Raw genomic sequence first — 21,446 nt, 5'->3', positions numbered from 1 at the left:
CTAAGAGGAGCAGAGATGAGGCATTTAGCTCTGCCATGGAGACCACTGATGAGTTGATTGAGCCAAGCAAGAGGCCAAAGTTGAATCTTGTCTTTGAACAGGAGGATAACATTGCATCAAAAGAAATAATTGACACTGAGGCAATGGGACAGAAAGGAAAAGAACCAGCTTCATCAGAGGAAACACAACAACCCTCAACATCCAACACATAGTTGATGGATAGACAACCGAGTATGGAGATCTCTTCCTATGTCAGGCCAACTGACAAGGAAAAAGACATTAAAGACAGATTCAAAGAAATCAAAATGAGGAATGAGAGACTGAAGGCAAAGACATATGCCCAATATCGCAAGCTCACACCGCCAAACCAGACCAGATTCATGTTAGCATTTGACATCAAAGAAGGAAAAATGCACGTCTCATTCCTACAGCCCACTGTACAACAACCAAAAACCTCAGCAGACTACAAGAAGACAAATTTTGAGGTCTTGGCCAGGGATGTTCATCCCATTGATCAGATTGAATTTCACAAGCAGGTTGGAGAAATGATATACTCCACCCTCACAGCAAAGGCCATGGCTGCTTATAAATTGCAGGATTCATTAGACAATATAACAGCTCAATTCAAGCTGGAGAGAGCCTCTTCACAGGCTAAAGACACCAGGATAAAGTCCTTGGAGGACTTGGTTATTGAATTGGGCCATGACCCAAGTGATGTAAAGGCCACAGAGAAACTGATCAAGAAGAAGAATGAGGACATAACAGCCCTCAAGAAACAGCTCAAGTTGCCTCATTTGCAGCACCCACAGACAAAAGAAGTCCTAGAAAGCCAGACCAATCATGAGGAAATGATGGACTTGGTGCTGCAACTGAATGACCAGTTAAAGGAGATGGAGAAGGAGTTGGATAGCTTGATCCAACTCAAACAAGCTAGCATTGATAATGCTCCTACAACTGTCATTCCAACAGTGACCACAACTGTACCTTCTACTTTGGCAACAACATTAGCTCCCACTGCTCCAATGGCCACTGCACTTCCAACATCTGCACAAACTACATCAGCAACAGGATCAACAATAACAGCCTCCACAAGTGATGAAGCAAACAGGCTGGTCAAAGCAATGGAAGAAATGTCCATTCAGACCAATGAGATGAACAAACTAAAGGAGAAAGTCAGCAGCCTGGAGACAGATTACAAATTGGCCCAGATCATGCATAAAGAAGAGCAACAAAAGGTTGCAAGGATGAATGAAAGGATAAAATGCCTAGAGAAAGAACTAACATTCACTGAGCCTATAGAAAAGGCTAAAGAGCAACTGTGGGCCAATATCATTGACTCTGTCAATAATATTTGGCCATCCATCCAGGTCATATTTGAGCAAACAAATTTAATAAAGCAGACTACAAAAGCCTTTGAAAGGGTCAAAATAGAACTTGGAGAAATGCCAGAGGAAGCAGCAAGGATCATCCACTTCCTCAACTCCAAGAATAAGTATGAATTTCAAGAACTGGAGATACCTGACAGGACAGGTACAATTTTGGAAGTCAGAAGAGTCCTCACCAAGAGGAATTTAATGTTGAATTTAGAAGATAAGTGTCAGAACATGCAGCTAGCCGTTGACAGGTTCATGGCTAAGTTTGAACTTTTGAAAGAAAAGGGATTACCTAATCCCTTAGTTATAAATGACAAGTTAATGACACAGGCAGATTACAACAAGAAGATCAAGGAAGTGGCCAAAGAACAGGTGATCACTTCATCCATGAAGGGCATGCCAACAGGAAAAGTCTTGTACCAAACTTTTGAAAACTTGTTTTACCTCCAGCATGAGGTAAAACACCTATTTATTAATAAGCCCACTTTTGCCAAATATACAAAGGAAGATGAGATATACAAAAAAATGATCAATATCCAATTACTAGATGAAGAAAGATGGGGAAAACTGAATAATTTACTGTAGTAAAATCACAGTAAATTACAAATCTATAGTAAAAAGTGAAACAACAAGGTAAAAGGATATTGATAGGTCAGCGAGATGAAAGAGTAGGTGAAAGGTTAAAATGAAACAGAGCATCCAGCGTGAAGACCAAACAACCAAGAAGCATAAAGGGCAAAAGGTCAAAGAGAATCCAACAGAACCTTAAAAACAGGGACATCAAGCAACAGTTCAATAGCTGTCTCTATCTTCTTGCAAGAAGATATTTCTTTTTTCCTAGATTAGTTTTGAATACATTGTCAGATATTTTGTAACTCCTTTTGTATAAATACTTCAAAATTCGAAGTATTAGGCCTGGATTATTTTACATTTGTAGAGTCATTTTGATCTTAAACCTTAGGGTGATTGAACCATTTTGAAGTCAATAGACTGGAGCAAGTAATAAAAGCATTTCGCTACAAGATTCATGAGATGAGCCATTTGCAATGAAGTACTTTCTTTGTGTGATTTTGTTACTTTCTTATGTTTTTCATAATCTTAAATGTGTTCTAAATTTGAATGAATTAACTGGAAATATCACTCAGAATTTGTTTATTACACTCTGTTTTGCATAGTTAGTCATTTACATGTTTTCGTTTGATACCTGGATTTGAGAACCCTTAATTGCTCTCACATCCCAGTTGACTTCTCTCATTCCTTCTAAAATCCAGCTTAGGGAACCCTTAATTGCTCCCTAGATCCGATTTGAAGCCATCCCACCATTTACCCTTTGAGATCTGCAGTAACTCATCTATCTTGCCCTCTGGACACTGTTTTTAAAACTGAATCCAGTCTTGTTTGTCTGACATAAGACTTCATAGCCTAATGGTAGAAGCAAACCTCTGTTCATCCAAGTAAAGTTATCCCACCACCCATTTTCAAAACAAAACCCAAGTGCAAGCAATAACTAGCCTAAGATCATCTTAACTAAAACAATGTTAAATTATAAAGAGAGAGCCCTCTCTGAGCATGAGGAAGGTTAGGTCCCGATCTCCAAAATTGGTTTGTGGTTACCTTTGAATTTCTTTCTTCATCGACTTCAAAAGAAATATCGGAGTGATAAATCACCACACAAATAAATTTACAACAGAACACCAATTAAGCCAACCAAATCTTTATTCAACTAAATTATGAATTTGCATACATAATGCATTAATGGAACCTGGACAATGCTATAATATTTCACATATTTTGCTGCCAGGATGAATGCAACTCAGTTATCATAAAATTACTTCCACTGCCTCCAATAAGTTGTGCCTACCCAAAGAAATTCAACCTTCCTCCAAACAAACCGAACAATAGAATTTGGCGTCCAAATAAAATGGGTGTTGCTACAGTGATGAAGAGTGTCTCCATCAGCACCCATGATCACCTATAATTAAATTTCTCCCATTGCACACCTGTGAGGAGTTTGGATGATGCCTTCTGGTGGATAGTTTTACCACCCAAACCAAACTTAATTAGCTAGGGTGGATGATCTCACCGTCGAAGTTAATCTCCACTAGGGTTTCACACCCTTACGCAATGCTCTAATAGACCTCTAAATCAAAATTCCAAATATCCATTGCATGCTCAAAAGTGAGCTCCATTTCTCCTTTATTAACCTTTGTCATTAGAATACCATGGGCCAATACCATGGGTCCTTAGAAAACCATGGATCTCACTTTTTCCATTTTTCCTGCTCAATAATAGAAAGTGACTTTATAAAGTTTATTTTATTTATCTCCATAGTTACTTTTTATTTAATTATTCATTGTCGCTTCTATAGTTCATTCTTTTCATCCGAGTGACATTCATACAATAAGTGTTTGATCCCCCCCATAGCCTACAAGAATCAAATAGGCTACTGAGTTGGCCTCCATAAGCAAACATTCAGAAAATGGACGTTACCGTCGTCCCTTCCCAAAATTGATTGCCCTTAAGCAATCAAAACCTGCATATCAATACCATGATCCCAAATATGGTTGTAGAATGCTCCAACATATGTTTGTTGTACCATCCTAACACAATTGAACCTAGCATCACTGTCACACTCCTCCATGCCAATTAAACAACCAATAGAAGTCAAATGCTCTTCAACACATATCAACATATTGTCCTTCCATCATTGCCTAAACCTAGGGTTCTCCTGTGCAAAACTATTTAGCTAATTGCATTGGCTTTGTAACATGCATATCAAGAAAGTTAAATAATGTAGGGTCATTCTTTAGTTGATCTCATAGTTTTCCAAGTGAAAGATGCATTTGTCCTGAAGAAGAGAAGTCTAGTTCAAAACCTTGGTTAATGTGGAGTGTTTATAAATCCTTGAACTTCTGCAAATTAGGTTTTGGATGCCTCCGTAATAGGGAACATTTAGGAAATGTTTAAGAAATTACTTTATCAATTGGATGCTCGCTAAAATCATAAATTCTTCCACAAGAAAATTTGAATCCTTATGTTCCTAGATAGTACTATCATAAGGCATTCCACTTTCCTCTAATGCAATAGCTAGTTTTGAATTATCTAATCCTAAAGCCTCTTTTTCAAACTTGTGAGTCTACCTCATCCTAGCAATTTCATGTAGACATCTAATATCTGCAAGAATACCTTGCCATTCAAAAGCTTTGTGCAATTCTGGCCAATCTGTTTCACAAGATATAATCTCATTGTTGTCAACAATATTATCTATAATTTGTTTGCATGTTGACATGAAAGCTTACAACATCACTGGGCAACAAGCAATATCCTCTTCTCATGTTTGTGATTGATTTGCTCCCAACACTGAGGAATTAACTTTGTTTGTGTTCGCATATCTCCATCATTCTTCAACAAGATTACACATGCATCCACTATACTTCTTTGCTGCTCATCAGGCTGTTTGATTAGGTTGAACAAAGTATGTGTTAAGGAATCATAGGTACTATTACCAGGATGCATTCAATTGGACACATTATGAAAGGAAGTTCCTCTTGTTGGTTTATTAGAACATATGGGACAATCGTAGGTTGAGCATCTGTAAGGACCCGAGTCTTGTCCAAACCCATGCTTGACAGAGATATACCATTGAGGCCTGTTTGAACAAGTGTGGTATTACTCGGTGAACTCGCATGAGAAACTTGTGTGTCTTTGTCATCCTTGTTAATGATGCTAGCATCATTCCCAGAGCCAATCAAATAAGTCTCTCGAACTCTCTATTAATTATGCACATTGATTGGGTTTTGAAGACAAACCTACAGGAAGTTTAGTAGAGGAATTTCTAGACCCATTTCCCCCTATTGACAACACAAATGAGCTAACTGGTATCGTTGCATCTCATGAAAGCCTTGTACTTCAACATGCTCCACTTTCATAAAATGACCTTCTTGTAACCTTTCTTAATTCAAGGGAACACCTTGTTTCTACAATTGTTTCGAATAATCCAACTCAGTAGGCAACACAAATAACACAACTTCCCCTTTCTGGTCTAGACTAACTATTCTACCAACCCTGTGCACATATTCATTCACATATAATGGAGATTCATACTGAATAATGCATCCAACTTTCGAAAAATCCAAGCCTCTTGGTGCTACATCAATGTGTAACAGAAAATCACATTTTTCTTCATTATATACATGAAGAGTTTCATTTCGATCTGCTTGTGCCATATATCTATGTCGAAGAAGTGTTTTGCATTTATTGAATCTTCCCTTTTCTTCGTCCACCTCTTCAAAATGTGAAGCCCAATTAAACTCACTTATGACAGTGCAGTGGAAATCAGCTACATCAAATGTTGAGAAGAAAACCACAACCTTATAAGAAGGTGTGTTTAAAATTGAGATTGCAAAAGAGCCAACAACATGACAAAGATTAAATGACATGGCACCTTAATGTAGCTCTGAGCTAACTTAGTCGGAAATCTGTATTCTGATGCTAAACTACAAGTTCCAGGTAGAGCTCATTGATTTGTTAGTTCATCTGCGGAAAGATCAGTAGATAATTTGGTCTTGCCTTGAGAAACAATTCTCTCCTTTAGCCTAATGGTGACAAGATTGTTCAAGCTTAGTTTTGCAAGATCATTAACTTCCTCATTCAATGTTGTTGACAAGAACAAGTTGTAATTTCGGTATTCATCATGAAAAGAATTGTAGTTGCTATATTCTCATTGTCGAATCCAGGTTTCCCAACTTCCAACAAGCTGAATATCTCGTTTATTTTATACCAAATCCTAGGTACAAAAGTTTGTCTGCTTCATCAAAAACCAACCAGTGAAGGAAATTATGAACAGAGGAGGATGTATGCCGGCCAGGGGTAGCAACTAGAATGGTTATTCCTTTACCCAACCTTGCTTTCTCCATTGAACAATTCTCACCGCTTGTTATATAGCCAGGACCAATTCTTGGATCCCAAATGAATCTAATGAATGCTTCACTATATTGCATCAAGAGGGTACTATCAATCTTGGTAACTCCTACAAACTCTTTCACAATGTGAAGCAATCCATCCATCATAGAAATCTGTGGATCCCAAACCTGGGTATCGTCATAGATCGTGAAGGTGGTAGCATATTTGAATGAGTCAACCAAGGGAAGGCTCTGCATTGATTATCAGACACTAAACAAAATCATTGTGAGGAACACGAAGTACATATCCAATCCCACGGATTGATGACCTTGACTAGTCCAAGGGGGCCAAGTATTTCAACAAGATCGATTTGAAGTTTGGCTATCACCAAGCTTCAATAGAACCCATAGATTTATGGAAGACCGCCTTCAAATCCATGGAGGGGCTTTTCAAGTGGTTGGTCATGCCTTTTGGGTTGACAAATGCCCCTGCAACTTTTATGACGCTGATAGATGACATCTTGTAGCCCTTCACCAATTCGTTCGTGGTTGTATAACTGGACGACATTCTCAACTTCAGCAAGAGTTGGGAAGAGCATTTGCAACACATTCGACAGGGCCTTCAAACCCTGCAACAACCCAAACTATGTGCCAAGTTAGAGAAATGCACCTTTGGTATGAGCAAGTCTAATAATTGGGCTACATCATTTATGAGCAAGGCATGCATTTGGATTCGGCTAAGATCCAAGTCATTTAGGATTGGCAAGCCCTGACCACTCTAACATAGCTTCGTAGCTTTTTGGGCCTTGCAAATTTTTATCCGAGGTTTGTGTTGGGATTCTCTCATATCACTTGGCCTTTGAGTCAGGTTACCAAGGGAGGAGCGAAAGCAAAGTTTTTTTGGTTAAAGTCCAACACAAGGCTTTTGTTGAGTTGAAGCACTGCCTCTGCTTTGGACCTGCACTCACATTGCTAGACCTGCAACAACCATTTGAAATTAAGACAGACTCTTCTAACTATGCTATTGTTGTAGTTCTCACCTAGTAAAGGCATCCAGTGGCCTATCACAGTGAGACACTTTATGATACAATTTGGAAAATACCCCACCTATAATAAAGAGATGTATTCTATCATGCAGGCGTGCTGAAAATGGAAACATTACATTCTGGGAAAGGAGATGGTCATCCACATAGATCACCAACCTCTTCAGTTTATATAGACACAAGGGAAGTTGCAAATTTATCGACATCAGAAGTGGTCTACATATCTGCAAAAATTCCACTTGAACATTAAATACAAGAAGGGAAACACCAATCATGTTGCAAGTGCATCAGTCAAGCCCCAGTTGAAGCATTGGCTACTGTTCTCAACTCTTGTGGCTAAGAGACCACCGGATGGTTACAACTGTTCAAAGATGATCCAGAGTTCGTCACCACATACCAGATGCTAGTGGATGGCAAGCAAGTTCCATATTTCCACCTCCAGGACACATTATTATGCTATCTTGGCCACCTTTGTGTTCCTTAAAGCGAGTGTGCCAAGCTGATTTGGGAGGCGCACTACAGTCAAGTTGTAGGACACTTCGGTGTGGAGAAAAATGTGGCCATACTACAAAAGTATTTTTGTTTGTCAGGATGTTGGAAAATATATCAAATCTTGAACTGCTTGTGTCATCGCCAAGCCAACCATCAAGAAGCAAGGCCTATACACTCCTTTGCCTATTCCCAGCCAACTCTGGGAATCCACTTCCATGGACTATTTATCGGGCCTCCCTTCTACCAAGCATGACAACAACTGTGTATTTGTGGTCGTGGACAAATTTTCTAAGATGGCTCTATTAGCAACTTGCAAGAAGAGTATCACAACAGAAGACACTGCCAAACTCTTATTTGAACAAGTATGAGTACATTTTGGGATCCCGCAGACCATTATATTAGATTGGGATAACAAGTTCTTGAGCACATTCTGGTCGATCATCTGGAAATTATTGGACACCAAGCTCACCAAGTTGATTGCATTCCATCCTCAGACTAATGGCATAATAGAGGTCGTCAATAGGATGACAGTGCACATACTACACATGTACAACCCCAAGCACCACGAATTTGGGATGAGAGCCTTTCTTATGTGCATCATAGTTATAACAAAGCTCTCCATAGGTCGACTGATTGCAATCCCTTTCATGTGGGTGTGGGATTTCAACCATTGTGTTTGATTGATGTTGCTATGCCTCTTGCGACTACACAAACAAAATCTGCACATGTATAGTCCAAGGTTGATAAAGTAAATAGATTTATTTAACCCATCTAGAACATCTGCCAGCAGGTGCACGACATCTTGGGTAAGTCCAATGCCAAGTACAAGCAACGACATGATCAACATTGAGTGCCACATAAGTTTCAAGTGGGCGACAAAGTTTGGTTGCATTTGCAGAAAAAATGCATTACCAGAGCCCAACGGAAGCTCCGACCACTAATATACGGGCCTTACCATCACTATGGTTGTGGGAGGCAATTCTTTCGAGGTCAACATTCCCCCATTCCTAGTCTTGCAGCGAGTGTTCAATGTAGACTTCCTTCAGTCATACTTTCCACCATTGCTAGAAACATCAGACATTGTAGAACAAGTTATACAAATAGAGCTCAACCCAGACTGCATGGAGCATGCCAACTAATCGGATCACGGACACAGATCAAGAACACTAGCCAACAAAAAATCCAATTGTATTGGGTTGTCAAAGCTGGCCAACTCCTGCACCAAGGCAAGTGGGTCACCAGGGACCAAGTTCAACAGAAGTCTTCCCATCTCATGGAGGAACCCAACACAATGGGAAACATTGCTTTCTAAGGGGGGAGGACTGATCCAGGTGGATAATGGTGGCTGCTCGCCTATTCCCCTTGGACCATCACCATTGTTTCTTTCAGTTTCCTTAATTGTAGCACAATTTACTTTCTCTGGCAGTTTTTCGGGTCCTAAACTTTCAGAGTTGTTTTGAGGTCCTAAACGATGTTTTTTTTGGAAAACAGGCAGACCCATAGTCAAGGCCAAAGGCCTGCAGTCAAAAGTTGTTTTCCTCAGATAAATATTTCTAACGAGGTATCATATGTGTCAAACAGAGATCATATGCCAAAATTAAGACTCTGAGAAGTTAATGTACCAACTAATCCGAACGGGGTCCATAGACTTTTGGCGCTTCATCTCTTAGGGTTAGGTTTTTGGATGTTTAGGGTTTACCATTGTTTCTAATAATAAAAAGGCCTCCGAGTCTTATTGTAACATAGTTTCGAAGGCATGTAGCTGCCACATCTCTCCTCAAAGATAAGCTACCATCACTCGAGCTAGTTTATTTCCATTCTGCATGTAAACTGTTTTCAATAGTTTGTTATTAAGGAATTGAAGTTCTATTTTTGTTGTAGCTCTGTGTTTCAGTTTATATTTGTATTTCATTTTGTTCCTTCATAAATTCAGATCATTAATGGTCAACCCTATTAGGGGCTTTTGACCCTTAAGGGGAAGTAACGATTCTCTGGTCTATCCTTCAATTAGTAGGTGTTAATGAATAATAATGTTGTAACAGAGGGGGAGAAAACTTCATGGTCAAGTGCCATGGTCAAAGGGACAAGATGATGAGGGTGTCTACATTCTGAGTGTATAGATATGAGTAGAGAGCATTCATGGATGCATGAGTTATGAACTTGGCTTGATTTTTCCGCCCCACTTGTGCACCTCTTGCTTCTTAATTATTCTTTGTATTATCGTTGTTAGCTCAAGGGTTAGAGCTTGCTTTGTCTTATGTAGCAATTTTATTGTCTGTTGGAATTTTTAAGTTTAACCCGTTGGAAATTCTTCCTTTACTATCTGATTTATTTCTTCCTACTTGTTCAATTACTTAACAAGTTATTGACCATGTAAACACTGAAAATAAATACAAGTACAGTGTCAACATCTACAGATCATCAATTGAAAGTAAACAAGCACACAAGTGACACCGTTATTTTTGGACTAATGTCCCTAGAAAAACTCAATGCGGGAAAATTAGTGCAACGATTCAGAGGGTTTTATTATTATGTAGTTTTCATAATACAACCAGGGTGCCAGAAATGGCTCACTCAGCAGAGAATGCCCTCGGAAGTAGCACCTCTCACTCGGAGACATATATTCCGTCTGATAAAATCACCAGATGAACGATCCCACAGCAACAATTGCAGCTTTTGTTGCTCTGTGTCACTCTGATAGGGACTGCATCACCCTATTCGGCTCACCAGCTCCCAGTCTGTCCCACGAAATCCTCCAGCGTTGCCTCTAGGCCCTGCGTCAGCCTCTCTGGCCTCTGCGTTAGCTTCTGGAGCCTCTGCATCAGCCCCTAGACCCTCTGCGTCTCACACGCTGGCCTCTCTGGCTCTGCGCAGCTCCTGGCTGCCTCTGCGTGGCCTCTAGCTGGCTCTGTGTCAACCTCTCCCAGCTCTGCGCTGATCCTCCTATACTAACTCTGCCTCTCTGCTATGTATTCACTGCCCCTCAGCTGCAACTCAGATCACTCACTAGATTTCCTCAGCAAACCCTGCCCCAGAAAATCGAATTCTTGATCTCTCTCGGTGTGTTCTGCAACTGACCCTCAAGTGGCCTCTTATACTTTTCTCGTTGGTCCATCAACAACCGAGATTAAATCTCTAATCAACAACGAAGATTAGATTTGGATTGATCCATGACTTTTGGACCCTTCTAACCCAGTGTTATATTAATACCCATTAATATTTTATTTTTTCCAAGTTTAGACTTAAGAACTCCATTAAAAATATTAATTATTTTAATATCTCCCAAATGGTTAGAATTTGCCCAAACCATTTATGGGTTTTGGATATCTCATGTGCTTTAGCCTCTCCACCAATTTTCATGGCTAGAGCACATCTGATGTTACCCCAAATCAACATTACCCATTTAAGATGAATTAATTTATCGCTCATCGTGGTTGGGACATGCAAGATTTGTTTGTTTTGATGTAATGGAGCATCATGTGCTCAGGAACCGGGTGATGGCCATATGAGTGAGGTAGAACTCATGCTAAGTGCCATACATGAAGGCACTCGACCAAAAGGCATCCAAGGAAGGTTGCACAACACAAAGAAAAGTGCGATGTCTTGGGAAACCATAGCACTGAGGGAACACGGGCAGGAAGTAGCGATCATCGTGCAGGAAGTAGCGACCAGTGCCGAACCTGCGATATCATAGTTTCGAGGCAGCGTGGGTAGGAAGTAGCGGGTTGTGCCCATGCGCCCGCCCTAGGAAGGCAAGGATTGGCAAAGTTCTGTTTGGGTATTTTTTGCGGCGATGGCTGTAAAGAACATTGTTTTTTGTATTGTAACTAGGGTGGATGAGTTCGCTGGCTTGGGCCAGGTAACTAACCTGCCTTTGAAACTTTATTGTATTATATTTGCAAAAGTTGTAAAAGATTGGGGAGAACTACTTTTGGCGAGTTTCCCCCTCCCATCATAAACTTGTGTTCACTATTGTTTATTGCTGCATATCGTTGGTTAATGGTTATAGCACTGTTTATGAAGTAAATGATAAAGAAGTTAAGTGAATTGAGTAGATTGTAATTCCGCTGCATAACTGAAGTAAGAAAGACTTGGATAATATTTAGAGGTTCAGGTGCGAACTTTACACTGGCACAAGGATAACATAACCTAAATACTAAAAAATTAAACTGGCTCAAACTTTGCGCTCAACTGACGAAATCTTCGGTCAACTATAAAATGCAAACCCTAGGTCCCAACCGCATGTAGAGAGTGATGTGCATGCTGCGGTGTTGAAACCTCGAAAATCGTTGCAACAACATGGGGGAAGACCACCTAGTCCGGACCTTAAAGCAGCGCCTTTTCCGTTTGGAATGGTGAATCTGACTCGTTTAACTAGGTCCAGTTACCTTTTCTCAATATCCAAAATGGCTTAATTTATGACTTTCATCCACCAATGGAGAAGAGACATCAGATCAACCCTCTTGCTGATTAGGCAAGAAAGTGATCCTTAAGCTGATCTGGGGCTCAGCCAAGCCACAACTAAAGTTTTCCCCTTTTGGGAAGAGGACTTATAAGAATGTAAAATTAAATATAAATGCAAACTTATTCTATAATGCAAGCAAAAGGAACTAAATCCTAATCCTATCTCAATTAAGCAGATATAGATCTAACCCAACTGAGAGCAAGATATTTAAATGATTGGGATTTAAATATGTCTGGCTTATGATGAATATGAAGTTAACGAAGTAGTTTAATTAACTGACATTTTGTATGCCAGAACATATTCTATTCAGAGATCTCTTAACTGAAATAATAAACCAACAACATTTAGGAAGAAGTTCACAAAATAATAATGATTGTTTAATCAGTAATTCAAATAATTAAATAATAATATGAGGAAGTAATTCACACCATATCACTATTTGTTAAACGAGTATTAAAAGACATATTTCTGAATAAATAGTTACTCAGAAATCAGAATTCAACCCATAAGAGTAGAGATAAATAATAACGTATGATTGAGACAAATTACTCATATCGACAAAAATGCAAAAATATGAATAAAATGACACATTCCAGTGATCATAAAATGAAACTAGTATTTAAAACAATAATATTAGAAATACCAATTTATTGAATCCATTTCTTTGGCTCTGGTCTCCAACAATCCTTTACATTGCTTGAATTTTTGTTGTTACAATAAGAGCTGCAGAATTGCAAACTCTGCGCATCATACATAATTCAGAATGCAAAAGAAAAATCCGCAATAATCTCCAGATCTGAGATTTTATCTCCTCCTGCTTACAACTCTAAATCCCTATTACAGAAGTGCTTTTAGAATTCCAGAATTGCAGAGGAGAGAAGCCCTTATTAGATTCTACAATATGTTATTTATAATATTTACAAAGGAATTCAAAATAGGAAAGTTTGTTGAAGAAGAAATATGTTTAATCAATTTCCATTGACTCAAAGTTCATTTCTTGTATTGCTGGAGCCTTCTCATTGATTGAGATTCTTTTCTATTCATCTTTTCAACTGTTTTCTTGCAAAATCAAATCTAAACAAAATTAAAATGTAAAAATTAAAATCAGAATGCCAAATTTAGAATTAAAACAAATCTAATCAAATTCAATTAAATAAATAATTGAAAAGGAAATCTGAGATTTCTATTAATGTCTGTGATGATTTAATTGGCCAAGGATATCATTGACAAAAGGATTGACATTCAGAGAAGGCTTGGGCAAATGAAAATGTAGAAAATAAAATTTAGAAAATTTAGTTCTATTTAAAAATTCGGAGCTTGATATTTTGCTGAATTTTAGACCCAATAAATGATCAAATTTGTTAATGAAACCTCTTCATGAATGTTTTTCATGATTTTATCTTTCCAATGAGCTGTCATGGGCCTCATTTGGCCAATTAAAACTCAATCTATGAGTCTTCAAAGTTGATGAGTCAAATCTGACAGAATTCTGGAAATTCTATTACCTGGGCCAAAAAATTAGAATTTGTTAATTCAATTCTAATCCTAAATTAAATTGTTGTTATTAATTAATTAATAATAACTGCATTATTAATTTCTTAGTAACTGTTTAATTAACAAAATTAATTAAAAATTTTAGTTTAATGATTAATTAAAATAGTATTATATTAATATTATATATATATATAATTAAAAATTATATTTTAATGATTAATTAAAATAGTATTATATTAATATTATAATTAATATATATAAAAATTATAATTAATATATAATATTATATTAATTAAAAAAAAATTACAAAAGCTTTAACAAATATTCACATATTAGTATTAGTGTGAGGAGGGTGGAGAGTATAGGTGTTAGTGAGGGGGGTATGGAGAGATAAGGTGTGGAGGGAAAATGGAGTGACAAGGGATATGACGTGAGGGTGATATGAGGTGACGTAGGCCTGGGAGGTATAAGGAGTGTGAAAAGCTTAGAATTAAGAAATTTAACCATCGCATGTTTTCCAAATCGTGTAGCGGAGTTTTAATACCGGTGCATAAAAAACAAAAAAAAAATATTTGCGATATGCGATTTGCGATGTATCGCAATCGCAATATCGCATCGCAATATTTGATCGCATTTTTTGGATCGCAATTCTTGGAAGGAAGGAAGTGATATGAAGTGGGGCCCACGTGGAATTAATAATCCTACAAATTGGACTATAGCCACTTTGCAATTTTGAGAATTTGGTCTTGGCAATTTGTTTTAAAATAATAAATTGGAGTAAATTACCAAGATTTTGAAACACATTTTCATCCATTGTATGATTTAGTTGGGTCATTTTGTAGGACCATTAGTGAAAAGATGAAAAATTAATAAAAGTTAACTAAAAGTAAATATTTACAATGAATGACTTTTGAACTTAATCAGTTATAAAAATTGAAATATTATATATTTATTTACAATTTTAGTCCAGGCGAGAAAATGATTAAACTTCAAAGTAGTGTCATTTACAAACCGGTTGGCTAAATGAGGCGAAACAAGTATCAATGGAAAGCTTATGAAAAGTCGGATTCAAAGAAACAATCAAAACATAAATACAAAGAAAGTAAAAAAAATGCAAAATTCTTAATGAAAATTATAAAAGGTGTTTTGCCAAAAATTAATGGAAATGGTCCCCATTATTTGAAGTAATGGGGGAGGGGGGTGTTGGGTTTTTCCTACAACAATGGCGACACATTGGGAAGAACCCGTTATCTCTAGTTAAAGATAATGAACTTTAATTTATCCAAAGGTTAAAAATAATGGAGTTTATGAAATCGTCTAACAGTGAAATATTTCCATAGGTTCCACATAAAATAGATTAAGCATTATGAGTTTGTAAAGATAAGTACTCAAAGAAGACTAGAGTAAAAGTCATGAATCCAAATTTGGGAAAATTTCTTTTAAAGCTACCTCATATAATAATAGAATAAGGTAAAGATAGGAGTTTTTGATAAAGCATATATCCATTTTATGATTGTCTCTGACATCGCTTCGCTGCCAGTGAGCCTGAACAATACCCCAACGGAGTTGTCTTTTATGCCATACAAGCTTAGTCCTGTTACCAGCGAGCGTCCATAGCCTTGACGAGTTTACTTGTATTTCCCAATGTTCCTCTTTAATCACTTTTTTCGATAAGCATATTTGCAAGCTTGTAGTTTATGATATATTTGAGTGAAAGAGGTGGGATGGTAATAGAGATTTATGTTTAATGGACATAATACTTTCATAATGTTTGCTCCAAATTCTTTCCCTGCAGCTATCAATTAGAGGCTTTTATGTGGAGGGGTGGGAGGGATTCATTGTGTTAAACTCAAATCAATTCTTTCCTTGAAAAAGTAAACTCAATCACCTAGAAAGGATGTGTGTTCCTCCATGAAAAATATTTAAAGCCAGATGATCTTATGGTTCCATAAAGATATGCCTTTAATGATAAATGAAATTCACTGAAATGGATAGAGTTAAGATATTTCCCATGTATGTCAATCACTGTCAGGGGAAGAAAAAGCCCTTTCATATAAATTATGGTTGAGTCACCAAAATGAAATCAAAACTGAAGGAAAAAGGAAAAGAATGCTTAAACCAAAGTAAGAAAAGAAATCAACAAACCAAAATAAAATTGAAGAAAGAAAAAATGAAAGAAAAATCCAAATTTAGAAGATAAATTCCATCAAGACTACTTATACAAATGTTTCAACAAAAGAGAAAAGAAAATTATCATGTGAATGTTCCTTCTTTCGTTGAAATTTAGATAAATTTTATCTTGCAGAGTTATAAGCATTTTGGCTTTCGATAGTAGTGATGATAGATAATATATTAAATGAGAAGTCTCTTTTCGTTGCAAACTTTCTTGTTTCGAAGCAAAACCTGCAAAAAACATCTTAGTCATTTTTGAATAAAAGCAATGTTTAAGGAAACAGTTAAAGGTTCAAAAACTCCCCAGTTTAGTTGATTCAGTGAGGATTATTACTGCTTCTTTCAAGAATCTCAAAGCAAACTAAACAAAAGAGAATGAACTTCAACACTGATTTGGTAGAGGCGCAATAGGTTCATGAAGACCTGCAAAAAACAGAGTTCAAGATTAGTAAAAATTAAAAATGAAACTAAAAACAAAAGTAAAGTAATGAGAATGGTTACATGTAACTTACCATTGGAGAATTGCATTTAATCTTACCTGAAATATATCATTTTCTTCAATACTAGCTAACTTTTTACTTTAATTAGAATTAAAAGCATGAAGAAGTTGAACTAATTGAAATCTTATTAACTCAAAATCATCATTTATTAAATCTATACTAAAGCGAGTAGTAAACTAGAATAATGTAATGATTTGTGTTCAAGGAATTGAAAATGAACCAAATTCATCAAAATTAGAATGAAGATATGCTTCTTAATAAATTTCAACGATGAATGTTTTATATGATTTTACAGGTTTTGTATCAGCGCCATGATTTTCATAAATTGTTCAAAATTAAGACCAAATCCAAAATAATAAAATACAAATGTGTAGATGGAGAGGTCTTGAATTTTGTATATTAAATAAAGAGTGACATATCAAAATTTAAATATAAGAGAAATTAAGAATGATTTAACCATGTTGCAAATTTTATCAATTTCGTTATTTACCATAATGGTCGCTCAAGAGTGCCTTAAAATATTTTATACAACACAATGCCTTATCGAATTTTTCGCATCGCAAGTTTTCTCCTATGCATAATTTTCAAACTGCAAGACTCACCTTTGTCGATATGCGATTGAATATAACAGTGAAAAGATAAAGGTAGAGGCATAAATCAACGTTTATCGCATTAGATGATGTCAAGATAATATGTGATTTGAGTTTCACGATGTGATATAAGTGTTGCAATGGCAAGTTTGTGATATGAGCATATGCAATGAGAAATTGCGATGGAGCGATTGCTATATCAAAGAATAGTCATATTGGTGATCTGAATTGTCAACAAAAGGAAATGCCGATATGATTCTTGCGATAGATAACGTGGCTCATTGGTGGGACCGACTTTGAATTGTATAAAAAATCGGCAATCAGAAGATTTTGAATACGATATGTAACATTGCTGATACGACAATATGTGATATAGAACGAACCCGATTGTTGTATCATGCGGATTTAATTTCATATCAGATCCGGGACATCGGAACCTTTAAACATATGCCTCAACCAAAATTGTGATTTATGCACAGACGCGATATCTGTCATAACTGGATTTAAATGTTGTATCGGGTCTGGGGTTGTATCTCAATATTGGTGAAGTCAATTATCGAAGATTGTTGATTTGGGATATCGGAGAAATTTAAAGTATGCTTATTTGAGAACCTCCGATATGCGCAACGTGATATGAGACATGGCATTTTGTAGGTTCGACAACTTCTTAAGGTATTCAATTTAAAAGAAAGCGATCAAGTTAACTTTTCCTTTTAACAAAACCCCTTTTAATAAATATTGGAAATATTGGATAAGAGAATATGTTTATCGAAGTTTTTCGAATGATGACAATTATGCGATTGGAGTGCTCCGATAAGAATCTTCTGATACTACTTTTTAGATGCATGTTGGGGTTTTTAATGAATGAAAGCAAAACTAAAAATGCTCAAATTCTGATGAAGAACCAATAATAATTTCCTTGAATATGTTGCGGATTTGAAAAGGTCTGACTACTTGCTTATCTTAAGTCTCCATAATCAAGTCGATGAAGACCTATAAAAGGAAACAAAACAAAAATAAGAAATAACCTTTGAAAAAGTAAAAATAACAATAGATGACGATGAACCTGTAAACACATATCTAGAAGAAAATTAACTGTAAACTTACCTCATGAACCTTCAAATTCCCCCAAATTTTCTTAAAATTTGCATATGTTCAACCACACCTACTAATTTAATATAAAATGCTAAGTAATGAGTTTTCATATTGTATCCACCTCCAATTTACATCGGAAGACATGAGTGGTGAAACTAAGCTATTTTTTAGACATACTTGTGAATAAAAAATTGTCAAGTTGTAGCAAATTCTTGGAATTTCTTTATGTATGATCGTTGTGATGAATTTTTTCCAAAACAAGACAATGAAGTGCTTTCACAAATATGTATGATCTAAGAGCTTCTATTTTTTTTAAGCTGCTTTCTGAAAACAAAAGGGGATGCCCAGAAAAAGTCAGATTCATTACTTGCTTTATTGAAAATATGAAATAATGGAATAAGTGTAAACATAAAAGAAATATATTCTAAATTAATCTATTTCTATTTCTAACTTAATGAAGGAAACATGAGTTTTTCGAATGATGACAATTATGCCATTAGAGTGCTTCGATAAGAATCTTCTGATACTACTTTTTAGACGCTTGTTGGGGTTTTTAATGAATGAAAAAAAAAATAAAAATGCTCAAATTGATGAAGAACCAATAATAATTTCCTTGAATATGTTGCGGATTTGAAAAGGTCTGGTTGCTTGCTTATCTTAAGTCTCCATAATCAAGTCGATGAAGACCTGTAAAAGAAACAAAACAGAAATAAGAAATAACCTTTGAAAAAGTAAAACTAACAATAGATGACGATGAACCTGTAAACACATACCTGGAAGAAAACTGTAAACACATACCTGGAAGAAAATTGACTGTAAATTTACCTCATGAATCTTCAAATTCCCCCAAATTTTCTTAAAATTTGCATATGTTCAACCTCACCTACTAATTTAATATAAAATGCTAAGTAATGAGTTTTCATATTGCATCCACCTCCAATTTACATCGGAAGACATGAGTGGTGAAACTGAGCTATTTTTCAGACATACTTGTGAATAAAAAATTGTCAAGCTATTGCAAATTCTTGGAATTTCTTTATGTATGATCGTCGCGATGAATTTTTTTCAAAATAAGACAATAAAGTGCTTTCATAAATATGTATGATCTAAGAGCTTCTATTTTTTTAAGCCGCTTTCTGAAAACAAAAGGGGATGCCCAGAAAAAGTCAGATTCTTATTGAAAATCTGAAATAATGAAATAAGTGTAAACATAAAAGAAATATAATCTAAATCAATCTATTTCTATTTCTAACTTAATGAAGGAAACATGATCAATCATTTGTAACAAAAATACAAATAAAATAAAATTAAAGAAAATAAATTTGAAAGCAGAATATACAGTTATTGCTAATATATTATTTACAATTACCTTCTGTTGAAATGTCTTTTCCAGTTGAATTTCAATTGGATCATAGAAATTTGGATGAATTTCTATTTGATGATTGGAATAGGTTCAAAAGAGGGGATAACAAGCCAAATCGTGGAAATGAGCTTTTAGATACAATAACCTGCATAAATATCTCAGTGTTATGTGCAAGTGTTAAATTATTAAAATCTTTTATGAAGGAAAACTTTTCAAATATTTTTCAAATGGGTCAATGAAAAATGGATGGAAACCTATTAGATACAATGGAAGATCATTAATTAAATTAGATCGCTGGTCATATTGTGAAAATACACTCTCTTGTTGACACTGCCTTTGAGAAGGTAGAAGTGATTGATAAAAAATGAACATCAGTGGAAATTGGAAGAGAAATAGCTCTTGATGTTCATGATTAGAATCTGAAATTTCATTTTCCCATTCAGAGAGTGCATCAATTGAGTGTTCAATACTGAGCTGCTTAATATGCCAACACAAATTTTCTAAAAATTGAAAACAAAAAACAGAAAACAAATTTGAATTTAAACAAAATAAATGAAAGAAGAATAATAAAATCAAATCATAGTTTACTTTAGTGTTACAATTATTGTTACAACACAATTGAAATTGATTTAAAACAATTTCTTTTTCACAAGAATTGGTTTGATTTAAAATAGAATTCGAATGATTGCTAATACCAACTTGTGAATTAGAAAGAAAACTATGACTATGAATAGAAATGAGAGTTTGATGGTCATATAAATCATATATTGGACTGGTTTCTCGAATGCTAAAATCATGAGTATGATTAATTATTTGAAAATGAGAACTATATGAAACAATTTCCGAATTAGAGTGTTCATCATTTTCACATGTGATTCGACTTTGATCATGAGGATTCTCATAAGAAGAAGATAAATCAACATCCTCAATGTCAGAGTAATTATTATAAATGACTTCAGGATATTCATTAGAATTCCCTTTGATCTTATCTGATGTATCAAAACCAGAAGGAATATAAAGCACATGTTCATTAATGCTAGAAGAAAGATTAATAATTAATTCTCTATCTTGATAAAAACTAATTGGCAATTCATTAAGATCAACTTCTCTATTTTCTGAAATATCATTAATGTTAAGAGGGGATAAATTGCTATCAACAGAAATATCAGGAAAAAATGAGAATCAAAAGCAATGGCTATAAAAGTGTCTCTTTTTAGGAACTCTTGTGCATTTTGCTCATTGTAAATTTCAGATTTGAGATCATTCACTTGTGGCCCTGTATTTTCTTGAAGAACATTGTTTTGCTGTCCTAAATTTGGCATTTGCTCATCGTAAAAGAATTCAGAAATTTCTACAGCGTGCTGCGTATTATTGGAAGCTTTGATTGCTATTTGTACTTGTTGATTTATGTTCTGATTTTCTAAATTTAACGCATACTGACTTTCAGATTTCAAAGCAACATTTTCTTCAAGATTGTTGCTAATATCTTCTTGCACTTGAATAATAAAATTCTCCAAGCTTTGTGATTGAGATTCGCTGACATGTGAAGGTGCATCCTGATCATTATCAATACTGTAGGAAGTGTGCACTAAATGAAGAAATTGATCGTACATAATAAAGACCACTTCATCATCTTTTATTTGCACCTCCATATTGGAATTCTCAATTGTGTTAATGTAATTGGAAGGAGTTTGAGCAAAGTTTGAAATACTTTTACATGGATTATGAACGGGAGGAAGAGAGCAAATATGTTCATAGAAATCTAATAATTCCTCTTCCGTAGGTTTTTCTTCAATTTTAAATTTCAAACAATTTAAACGAAACTTAATGGTAAAATCAATCAAAGATTCATTTTCGAATCTTTGTAAATTTTCAAAATCGTCACATACCTGTTCGTAGTTATAGCCGTTAAATTTACAAAGGAATATTGTAACAAATTGATCCCAGCTGTGAATTGA

General features: G+C 35.6%; 1 pseudogene; it reads right to left on the bottom strand.

Moving 5' to 3' along the window:
- Positions 1 to 5,326: 5,326 nt before the first annotated feature.
- LOC149190253 (DEAD-box ATP-dependent RNA helicase 17-like) lies at positions 5,327 to 21,140 on the bottom strand (annotated as a pseudogene).
- Between the last annotated feature and the right edge of the window lie 306 nt (positions 21,141 to 21,446).

Source organism: Pinus tabuliformis, chromosome 3_1, assembly GCF_031772625.1.
Source record: "Pinus tabuliformis cultivar Carrire ecotype Pingquan chromosome 3_1, CPIR1, whole genome shotgun sequence".
NCBI lineage: Eukaryota > Viridiplantae > Streptophyta > Pinopsida > Pinales > Pinaceae > Pinus > Pinus tabuliformis.
The sequence above is the reverse complement of the archived record's forward strand: the minus strand, read 5'-3'. Positions and strand labels throughout refer to the sequence as shown.